Source organism: Lactuca virosa, chromosome 7 (assembly GCF_052849685.1).
Source record: "Lactuca virosa cultivar CGN04683 chromosome 7, Lactuca_virosa_CGN04683_v6, whole genome shotgun sequence".
Classification (NCBI taxonomy): Eukaryota; Viridiplantae; Streptophyta; class Magnoliopsida; order Asterales; family Asteraceae; genus Lactuca; species Lactuca virosa.
Genome location: NC_136432.1, coordinates 89,527,600 through 89,539,460, shown reverse-complemented (window position 1 = coordinate 89,539,460; position 11,861 = coordinate 89,527,600). Strand labels below are relative to the sequence as shown.

At 32.5% G+C, this 11,861-nt stretch overlaps 1 long non-coding RNA gene across 4 annotated transcripts; it reads right to left on the bottom strand.

Moving 5' to 3' along the window:
* Positions 1 to 10,112: 10,112 nt before the first annotated feature.
* LOC145125695 (uncharacterized) lies at positions 10,113 to 11,861 on the bottom strand. Of its 4 annotated transcripts, none has more exons than XR_013716110.1 (9): positions 11,833 to 11,861; positions 11,709 to 11,746; positions 11,545 to 11,596; positions 11,351 to 11,436; positions 10,999 to 11,272; positions 10,832 to 10,905; positions 10,652 to 10,728; positions 10,346 to 10,381; positions 10,113 to 10,250 (listed from the first exon to the last, which is right to left on the bottom strand). It is a non-coding gene; the product is annotated as an uncharacterized LOC145125695 (long non-coding RNA). The 4 variants fall into 4 exon arrangements; XR_013716112.1 differs by having other exon boundaries at positions 11,372 to 11,436; XR_013716113.1 differs by lacking the exon at positions 11,351 to 11,436.

Genomic DNA, 11,861 nt, shown 5'->3' with positions numbered 1-11,861 from the left:
TAGGCTAATAATCAACCTATCTTCGATTCATTTTTTATGACACACGTTGTCGTATCGGTTTTAACGTGAAACTTAGATAAATATTAACTTTCTCATACGAAGTCAGATTATTGTGTTCTTTATATCCACGGAATTTTCATTACGTCTACTACAACTTTCGTTAAGATTATTTATACTAAGTAATACTTTATTTTTGTTCTTTATTTTATCGCTTAACGATAATTTTTATTTAAGATTTCCTACAAATATTATATACTTCTAATATTTGTCCACTTAATGTGTATACCGTAATTATTTATTAGCACGTAACACGTAAATAACAACTACCATAATCAAGGATTTTAATTGTTCGATAAAAAAATATTACAATTATACTCTAAACGTGTAGCCCGAAATCGTAGGTGTTACAGTACGGTAAGAGTAGAGGGTGGGTGGGGCATTCTTTATTTTTTTTTAAATATTTAATTATTAATAAAATGGTAAAATAATATAAAAAAGAAATTAAAATGACAAAGTAGACATTTCAAGTTTTTAGGACCAAAATCATGGAAATTTCTTAATTTTGGACATTCCACGCAAGTTGAAAACTTTTTCGATCTTATCCACAGTTTTTTGCAAACCACTAGAACCAATTTTGCAGTTTAGTCTTATTTTAAGACTTGTGTGCTATTTTTTTTAAGATTAGGCATAATATTAGAAATAATAAAAAAAGCTCTAGCAAGTAGCTAGAGTTAGAATAACAAATTTTTTTTTTTTTGAAGGATGGGAGATACACCATTGAGACAATTCAAGAAACAATAAATTCTCCCTACTTTTAATCCAACTGAAAGTGTATATAATAATGGCATCGATTGTGTGCTCAACGTCCCTCACATCGTTCTTCAAAAACGAGAGTTCCTTATCTTCCAAATCATCTATAAAGTCATATATGTCAATGATAGTCTTAATATCCGCATTAATAAACACAAACCATAAAATTTAAGTTCTTTATAAATTTATTTTCACAAAAGAGATCACTTTGGCGATGTATTGTGTCAATTAATTTACTCTGAAAATAAATAAACATGTCATGTTGTAGTTTATTGACAACCTGAAATATTTGTCAAAGTGTAACATTATGTATAAGGTATACCTTTAGGTGGAACACAATTCACATAAGCAAATATCATATAACAAAATTGGTTAAAAATAAGAGGTTTCTTGAGTAACAATATTATATCGATCACCAAAAAAAAATATCTATAAACCAAAAGGTTCAAGTATTCCATCAAAAATATGAAGAAATTTATAAGAAGAAAAAAAAATGGCAATCATATTTCAACCGATAACTAAATAATAGCAACAATCAACATTCAATTATACGAAGATTTGCTATAACAAAAATATCGACAGTAAATATTGGGTTTTATCATGCTCAAGATTTACATCGATCCAAAAAAAAAAATTGGGTTTTATAGTCCACAAATTTAAAAAATATATATTGTGAGTATCTAAATTTTTTTTTAAATACGTTATAAAACCCATTTATATGGTGACTATTGCCTGTGGTTTCTTTATTAGACTTTAATAATCATAAAACCTTTTAATCAAATAAAACCACAAACCTTTGACATTATTACTGAAACTCCAGAAGTGAAGTAGTCAAGTAAATCTTCATTTGTATTTAAATCTCATTAAACCCCTTTACAACAATGCTACACAACAATAATAATAAATAAGCAAAAATATGGGTCTGGTACCTTTAAATGGGTATAGCCGAATAGGGTGGCTACTAGTATTGTTACCCAATTTACTTTATATACAAATTATATTGTTTTAATAATTTTCATATTTTCGATTCATTTGTACAGCGCAAGGATAAGACTTAAATCCAACTATGAATCAAAAAAATATATATTAAACTAATAATAGCATGAATGAATTTTGTGTAATAGCTAATACCCAATAGCTAATCTTTTGTAGTCAAAGTCACATATATATAAAAAAAAGTTCTTTGGGAAGAAAACCCCTTCCTAACATGCATATATTCATACAAACGGGTACTTGAATCCGAAAGAAAACAAAAGTCAAAATCTCACTCATTCTTTCCCTCGTTACTTGTCAAGAAAACTTATTTGTAATGAAACCAAATAAAAATAACAATAATAATAATAAGCAATCTTGACGATACGAAGAAACAGTAAGAGAAACATGTATGTTTAATTATGAAAAATAATTTAAGGATCTTAAAAATTTTTATCACCGATCTTAAACCAATCAAATAACAATATTTTCTAGTAACAGATTCGAGTAGTCTCTGATACCAATTGTTGGATATTTTGATAACTAAAACACGGAAGCATAAACTTTGGATCTTTAATCTCGAATCTGATTAAAAGAAAACTTGAACATTAAAGAACAATTACATACCTTGTTCCATTGAGATTTTCGGATCTAGAGACTAGGAAAAGTTTTCCAGTTGATCTCAAGAACTCCCTCTAAAATCCCTCAGCAATGAACCATACGAATTTCTTAGTGTATTTTCGTGTGTCTTGATTGCTCCTCATCACATGTATATATAGATGGAGATATACCCTAAAGTGAGAGATGGAAGGGATCTTGAGGATCTTGAGTCAAACCGGGAACTCAACCCACAAGGTAAGTAAATATTCTATAAATCGGTCCACAACAATTTATACTCTTACCATAATAACTGGATTTAATAATATATCGTACATATTTATGAAGTGGTCCCATAATTATCCAACATAAAGAATTGTCAAAGTGTCTATTCAGACAAAGTGCCGAAGTGTCAATCTAGATGAAACTTGAAGGAAAATGGTCAAAGTGCCAATCCAAATGACATTACTAGGAAATCGTAATTTCTATATCGAGTTCTAAAGGTTGTTTTCTGATCAATTTATCATCTTGGACCTTAAAGAGATGAAGTTTTACGAGAATAGAGACTTGATAAATAGGAAGTAGATGTATATGTATTACATTATTATTTTATGATGATTTGTTATTGATGAGCTATGATGATAATTTAGAAATGTGTATATTCTTAAAATGATTTATATCCCCAAATAATATTATACTAATCTTTTGATTTTTGAAAATCTTTTTAGGAGATTTGACTATGTCTGGAATATTGATATTTTCTAAAACCCTTTGCAGTTGATCTTTGTGATTAAACATTAGACCTTGCGAATCTAATATTGTATTTTGACATATATTCAAATTAGGGGAATTGAGTATGAAATATATAGAAAGAGATTTGATTTTAAGAAGACTTTTGGTTTGTAATAAATTGTAACCCTTAACCATTTCTATGACAAGTGTTGCAAACCTCGCACCCATTTACTCTTAAAACATTAGACTTTTGGGATTTTATCTTCCATAAATTAACTTTATATTAAAATAGTATGACTTAAACCTATTTTTCAACTAACCTGTATGAGGGGTGTTTCAAATTTTATGGATAATACTGAAACCAATAATCTTCATCCCATATTTCATCTTTGATCAATATTGTAACGTCTCGATTTTCAAACCAAAATTTTCATTTTAAAAACATAAGTAAAACATCTAAAACCATTTTTTCATAAAAGACCAAGATAATAATATGTTTTGACATCACCAAACCAAATCATAAAATTGTATGAGAATGATCAAAAAATCAGCGGAAGTCTAAATCATAAAATTATCATCGATGCATCCATAGTCACGCTAGGCTCTTCCATTTGTGAACAAAACTGCCTAATAAACTTTTTACTTTAAAATGTAAGCACAAAGCTTAGTGTATTCCTCAAGATACAACATATAACATTGTAACAAGTATGCATACAATTATAGACATCACGACCACTTTTGTGATAACTATTCACGACCACTTCGTGAGATCTATCAACGACCACTTTTGTGAGATTGGTCAATGACCACTTTCGTGACAGCTTGTCCACGACCACTTTCATGACACGGGCTCGCGAAAACTTTCGCGATTAACGGTTCAGGACCCCTTTCATGAACCTCGAACCCTTTTGTCTTGTACGCTCACGACATATCAACAATATCGCCATTATCCCATACATATAATATATAAACATCAAATAGATATATCAATCAACCAAGTAAGACTCCACTAGTATAAGAAATCATACAATCATATACTATCATTACATAGGCATCCTACACATAACAAATCTAATAATGACACACGTAATATAGAAAGAAGACTCACTTGAATCTGAAGAACTGAAATCACACCCTCACACGAGTTCTCAAACAAATCAGCTACGCGAACCACCTAAGTCAAACAGAGGCCAAACCTCAGTCTAAAACTCAAACCCTTAAAGTTTACCCAAAAGTCAAAAAGTCAACGATTAACTGGTCAAAGGCAAAGGCCAACCGATCAAAGTCAACGATCAATAATCAGTACATTGCAACCTAGCTATTGGTCACGTCGAGATCACATGGCAACAAAACAATCGTGATTCCCTTCACATACATGTGTCACGACCTCTCCTTGGTCGCATTGAACTTTTCAAGGCAGAAGCCTTTTTCTTAATATGCACTTAATCCCTTCAGACCAAGGCTTATACTTTCAGATCCAAATCTCACAAGGGACTTAATGGATAGAGTTTCCAAATTTATATAGATCTATGCCCCAATCAAATCCAAACTCAAACCCTAACTCATAAATGGTCCAAATGTACAAGAAATTATACATCGCTCAAAGGGAGCCCATGCATGCCCTCTTTTATGTCATCTTAAATCCAAAATTCATCATAATACACCTCTAGGGTTTTGGAGTTGATCAAACTCTAAGAACATCCATCCAAAAGAAACAAAAGGGACATAATAAGACAATTTATGAACTAAAAACCGTAAAGGCAGAAGCTTTATACCTTCCAAGGGTTCAGAAGTGAAGAAGAGGTTGGATATTCTTTAGAGAGTGCACCTTATTTCACCAAAACTCAATCCTCATAATTCAGTGATCACACCAAAGGAACAAGGACCTTTAAACTCACTCAAGAACACTCACAAAGGCTAAGGTTTTCTCTATGAGGGATTGGAGGCTGTAAAATACCAAACCATAGAAGTTAATGTCTTTAGATAGGGGACAAGACCCGAGATTAGGATTTCAGTTGATTGCAGTCACCCGTCGCGAACAATACATAGTTGTGTCACGACTTAATAATGTGGCACACACCGCAATCAAATTAAACAAGTGACCAATAGGGCCTAAGGAAGCTCAACGGTTCAATAGAAACACATATTCCCATTAAAATCATTGTTATGCATATTCCATGCTCAATGAATTCTACAAATAAATGTATTATATGCTTAACGCTTGTTGGATGCTTTAAGTTGATCAACTTTGTTTCAAGTTTCAACACATAACAACACAATCATTTAAGTTGTTGGAAATTTTGATGGCTTGTTCCTCTGTATTTTTGTCTTGGGTCTTTCAGGTAAATTGATAATAGCTTCATCAGGAATTAGCGTCATTTAGACACTTATACTATAAGATTTATCAAAATGGTTTTGAGTTCATTGTATACAACAACCTTATAATTTTTAATGCATTCAAGAATCTCATTCCACTCATTAAAGACAAAAATAACAAATGAGACTATTGGCTTCAGCTTCATCAACATATGTAATTGAGTTGCCTTGCCTAGTTAGATGAATAATTGATTAATTATGTTTATTTGATTTTGTTGTTCTATTTTAATTTTCCGAACACAATCCCTAACACCACCGACCATTATCCTAAAAGCAGGCCACAAGAATAACAACCAGAATCCACATCCACTCATTTTTTTAATAACCCTTCGATCTATACATCCACCATCACCATCGATGACCTCCGATCTATGCTCCCTTCAAAATCCACTTCCATGCTTTCAATCAATTTTTATACAACCCAAAACAACCTACATCATGAACCTAGAACTTAGTGAACACTACCCATCCCATTTTGTTGTGATCTACCACATACTTATCTATTTTTTTGTTAGTCAAATCCACTTTGCCGTCTCTGGTGTTTTTTTTTCATATACGGTTCAAAACAACAACAAAATCCACTTTGCCGTCTGTGGTGTTTTTTTCCATATCCGGTTCAAAACAACAACATAATTGTTTGTTTTGTTTTTTGTACTTGGCTAGTTGGTGTCTTGGTGGTCGCCGTTAATAACAATAGTAGTAGTGGTGGACGGGTGGCAGTAATAATAACAACAACAACAACAACAATAATAATAATAATGACAAATTGCAATAAAATCACTAAATTAACTGAAAATTTTTATTTTGACACTGTGTTTTTTTTCTCTCAATTAAGTTACTATATTTACAATTTTGATGAAATAAATGATTGGTTATACTTATTCTTACGGTAACCACTTTTCTCAAATTGCAATAAAGTCACTAAATTAATAAAATTTCGATTTTGATACTATGTTCTGTTCTTTTTAATTATGTCATTACATTTACAATTTTGTTACAATGTCAACCAGTTGACCGATTACCATCAATCTAGTAGGTTACCAAATAAATGATATGACAAATTGGTAATATTGTGATGTGGAAGTCATGTTAGATATTATGTGACAAGATTGAGTTTCAAATATAGGTTTTGCATTGAACCCAATTTCACATATCATGTCTTCTTCTCCTGAGGGTATTTCTTCATAAATGGCATCTAAAGGTCGATCTAGTGGTAAAAACTCACTTAAAAGTCAGCAAAAATGGCGAACTCACCCTTCCTAAAGATACTATTGTGGTTTAGAATCTCGATTTATACAAGAAGTAAATGAAGACCCCTACAAGGTCGATCTAGTGGTTCAGACTTAACAAGTATCTCCATGATCGACCTTATAGGGGTCTTCATTTACTTGTTGTACAAATCGAGCATCTAAACTACAATAACATCTCCTGAAAGGGTGAGTACGCCCTTTTCGCTGACTTTGAAGTGAGTTTTAACCAAGGTTGTAAAAATCGCTTGGCGGTCGACTGGCGATAAGCGATTAATCGAACTAGGCGGGGATTAATCGTCGATTAATCGGGGACCCTTAATTATTAATAAAATTATTTAAAAATTTAATATTCCCTAAAAAAGTAAGTATTTGAAAATTTTAAATATTAAAAATTTTAAATTTTGAAAACTTTAGTTTAATATTTTAAAATTTGAAAGCTTAAAATTTTGAAAATTTTAAATTTTGGTGTAAAATTTGAAAATTAAAATCTTTTGAATTTTTTAAAAAATTCCCGCCTATGACCGCCGAGACCGCCAAGGGCCACCAAGGACCGCCAAACCCGACTTTGACCGATTTTGACCAATTTCCGCCAAGCACCCTAATCGTAATCGGTTTAAGGCCGCCAAACAATTAATCGCCGATTAATCAGCCGCCAAGGCCGATTTCTACAACACTGGTTTTAACCAATAGATCGACCTTCAAACGTCATTTGTGAATAAATATTTTGATGACATCAAGAGAAGAAGAGAAGAATATATATGAAATTGGGTTTGATGCAAACCCTATATTTGAAACTAAATATTGCCACATAAGATCTGACGTGGCTTCCACATCACAATATTGTCATGTCATTTATTTGGTAACCTACTAGATCGATGGTAACCGATCAATTGGTTAATATTACAAAAAATTGGTAAATGTAATGACTTAATTGAGAAAAACAAGGCATGGTGTCAAAATCAAAATATTCGGTTAACTTAATGACTTTATTGCAATTTGCCCTAATAATAATAATAATAATAATAATAATAATAAAATAATAACGACGAAGAAGAAGATGGTGGCGGCGGCGACGACGACGACGACGAAGACGATGATGAAAATCTTCAAAAGTAGTCCCAATGGTTTCCAAAAAAATCAAGTTCAATCCTTAATTTTTTTAGGTCATCAACGTTGGTCCCTATGGTTTAAAAACTTTTAATAGTTTGTCATTTTTGCTAACTCCGTCAGTTTTTTATGTTAAATCCTAACATGTGAAGATAAAAGTGTCTTTTCCATACTCTAGGGATTATTCTTGAAGTTGTCTGATTTTATTAATAATGAAAATAAAAAATAACCCTTTACCCCTACGCCCACCCTCTAGAACATTGTCTTCACTTTACTCGACAACCACCACCAGACTTTCGTCACCATCCGTCATCGGACTGCTGCCACCCTTCGTCACCAGACATCGACTATTTTAATGTCACTTATGATATTATGGGTTAATGAAATATGTATTCCATGGATCACACTTCACAATACTAAGATTACTATATACAACCACTAACATTTGATGATTAAATACTTCAAATATAACAATATTAAACATAAAAAGACAACCAAATATAGCAACATACTACCAATTTTTTTTTATTAAATACTTCAAGAAAACAAGACATCATTTAGTCAACCAAATAACTGTGAATACTCTCCCAAACTTACATTAAAGGAAATTGCAGACAAACACCAAAACACTAGCAAAAGACACATGTACCAAAAGACATCAAAAGAAATACTTGCAAAAGATTTAGGTCATTTGACTTAATCGCCATGGAGGTGTTTGATTATGTGCTTATACGCATTGATGGTCTTTCCCATGGTGTTTTGCATGTTGGAGATGCAGTCGCAACAACTTTCTTTGCATCGTGGAGGACTTCTGTGGAGATGAGGTAATTTATCTAGCGTGGAGTGGTGGAGATGTTTAGCATGATTTCTTCATTTGTGTTGTAGTGTTGGGTGATTTTGTGTTGTAGTGATGTCATGGCTTTCTGCGTTATTTGGAGTTGCCGAATCAGAAGGTGTTGATCATCATCTATATATCTTTTGATTTCATCTTATTGTAGAGTGTGGATGTGAGGGGGGAATGATTCGTATGTTATATAGGGTTTTAGAGTGTGTGATTGTAATGAGTGGTTGGTATGGTAGTGTCGTTTGTACTTATTAAGCATTTATTGGGCTTATTTGTGATCTTCTCTTTTAGTTATAACTAATCGATACCGATTTTACTTCTTAAGTAAAGATGCATGCATGCAGACGAAAAGATGGGTGATGATTGAATGCATTCAATTTGTGTAGTGGTTATCTATTAGTGTTTAATTCTCTTTGACAAATGATGGGTTGTAGGTGTTGTATGAAGTTGTAAGGGTAGCTTAGTGACTATTAGTATTTAACGCTTAGTGGCTTGAAGTGTTTAATGCTTAGTGGCTTGAAGTGTTTAATGCTTTCATTAACCTATAAGATGGTTTATGTAGGTTCAACAAAAGATTGTGCATGTAGACTAGGTTGGTGATAAGGTAGATAAAGAGGGTGGGGTTGTGGTGATTTTCTGGTGACGGAGGTTGGCGGCAGTCCGGTGACGGATGACGGCGGTGGTGGTTATTGAGTAGAGTGAAAAGGATGAGGTGCTATAGGGTGGGGGTTAGTAGGGTTATTTTATTATTAATAAAATCAGACAACTTCAAGAATGATCACCGAGGTATGGAAAAGATGCTTTTACCTTCACATGTTACGATTTAACAGAAAAAACTATCAGAGTTAGCCAAAAGGACCAACCATTAAAAGTTTTAAAACCACATGGACCAACGTTGATGACTTAAAAAGTTAAGGACTGAACTCGATTTTTTAGAAACCACATGGGTTATTTTTTAAAATTTTCCTAAAATTTTTTAACAATAACAATAACAATAACAACAAACAATAATAATAATAATAATAATAATAATAATAATAATAATAACTAGAAAGGTGACCCCCGCGTTGCGGGGGTCGGAAGGTGTCACTTTTGTTTGGAAGTATAGTACATTGTTCTAATTGGTAGCTACAGTAAAGTATGTTGCTTGAGTCAATTTTATTTTACTTTGCTGCTTTACAAATGATCTTCTACCACTCTTTGCACCTTCAATATAATTCCGGTCATACTGATAGTCAACGTCGATTGCATCCATCTGCAAACAACATAGAACCATCAATATAACATATTTCATACGGACAACAGCAAAAATTCGTACAACTTGACAGCAACAGATTTTGCTAGCAACAATTTTATCAGATAATGTCATTTTGACATCAATTTGTTCTCAAATGTTTTACTTCTCTTCCTGGAAATGAAATCGAACCCACATAATCTCCTACAGAGTACTGGCTATTGTTTCCCTTCCTCTAGTCTCCTGTACGACAGATTCCACACACCTGACCAAGTGGCTGATACCACTCTAAATCTTGATTTGAAGTAAGCTTTGTTGTCTGGGTTTACTGAAAGGTAATTTGCTATTAGAGAACAAAATTTACAACTATAGAACAATAATAAATAAAAAGCGCAAAAGAATATTCAAAAAAAAAAAACTTACAAACAGAAGTTTGAAGTGTTGAAATCTTCATTAAACCTGCAACGAAACGAAACAAACAAAAAATCTGTGAAATATGAAATCAACAACAACTATAAGTATACTTGACTGGGTGAAGTTGAATCCATAACGATGGAGTGTGCCTAGAAAGAAGTAAAAGTAATGCAATTGAAACGAATCAGCTATAAAACTTGTAGTAAATCAAACTTGTAGAGTTGGTAGTATGATTCACATAATCGAGATGTAAGTTATCATGATTACAAATCTAGGGATTAGAGGGATCGAGACACTAATGGTCATCGAACTAACCTCTAAAACTCTGTCAGCCATTGGTCTTGAACAACCTGATATCAAAATGAACCCCTACCATATGTCCGAGTGTTTGCCTAATGAAGCAAAAACATAATTGGGTTATTCTACAAAAGTGCCAATGTATTTACCATGTTGTAAGAATATAAGTTTAATCTAGGAAGAAGAGATCGATGATACAGTTTTCCAAGTACAAACACACTCTTGACCAGATTTTTCGTTGAGGAGTTTTGTCGAGCAGCTGGTGTTCAAAACTTAAAAAAGCACAAAGAACAGAATCAATAAGTTTAGAAAACACTAAAAATCGTGAAATTCAGAAACAAATGATGGAATCAAACTGCTCTTACACTCTTTCCTGTCTTCCCTCACCTTCTGTCTCCCCCTGAACCAAATTAGTTGATGGCAGTTGGGTTCGATGACCATCAGTTGCAGCAACAACAATCAATTGCAATAACAGCGTGCATCTTGTATGCTTCATATAACCTGATGCATTTGTCGACTGTAAAAAATAAGTGAAAGACCCTGAGATCAGCTTGTTGGCCCAGCTGAGTTCATCGGTTTGGTATTTAAGTGAGAGAAGGATGAGATCGATGTTGAATATGAACAATCGATTGGGTTATCCTACAAAAGTGAAAGAAGACGGATATGGGTGAGACGTAAAGACGTAAAACAGGAAGAGAACAAAATCAAACACCCAACAGAAAATAAGAATGTTCTCACTCCATGTTCATTGATAGTTCGATATTTATTAAGGTAAGAAACATTAGACATCCCAAACCATGGACCTGGAGCAACAAACATAAATACATGGCATACCTTCAGGTTTGCAAATCAATGAAAACAATAAGCACAATAGGACATAATGATCTAACGTTTAAAGGAGAAAATAACACCTTTTCTTGTATAAAGATGTATGAAAAGCCTTGGGCTCAATAAGAAGTGTTCCTAAAGCAAAAGAGAAACAAAAATTAACATACATATAAATAGCTATAGTTATTATTTATTTTTCTTTTTTATAGATTTTTAACAATAAATCTTTTGTATTTATAATAATTACCAATGAATCCAATCTTCTTTTGCTTCAAAAAACCATGTCTGCCAATAAAATATAATTATATCTATTTTTTAACTACTATTAAATAATTATTGGATTGTTTTTAATTTTTTTATAAAAAATGTACCATATGGTCAAGCTTTCTCTCTATATCAG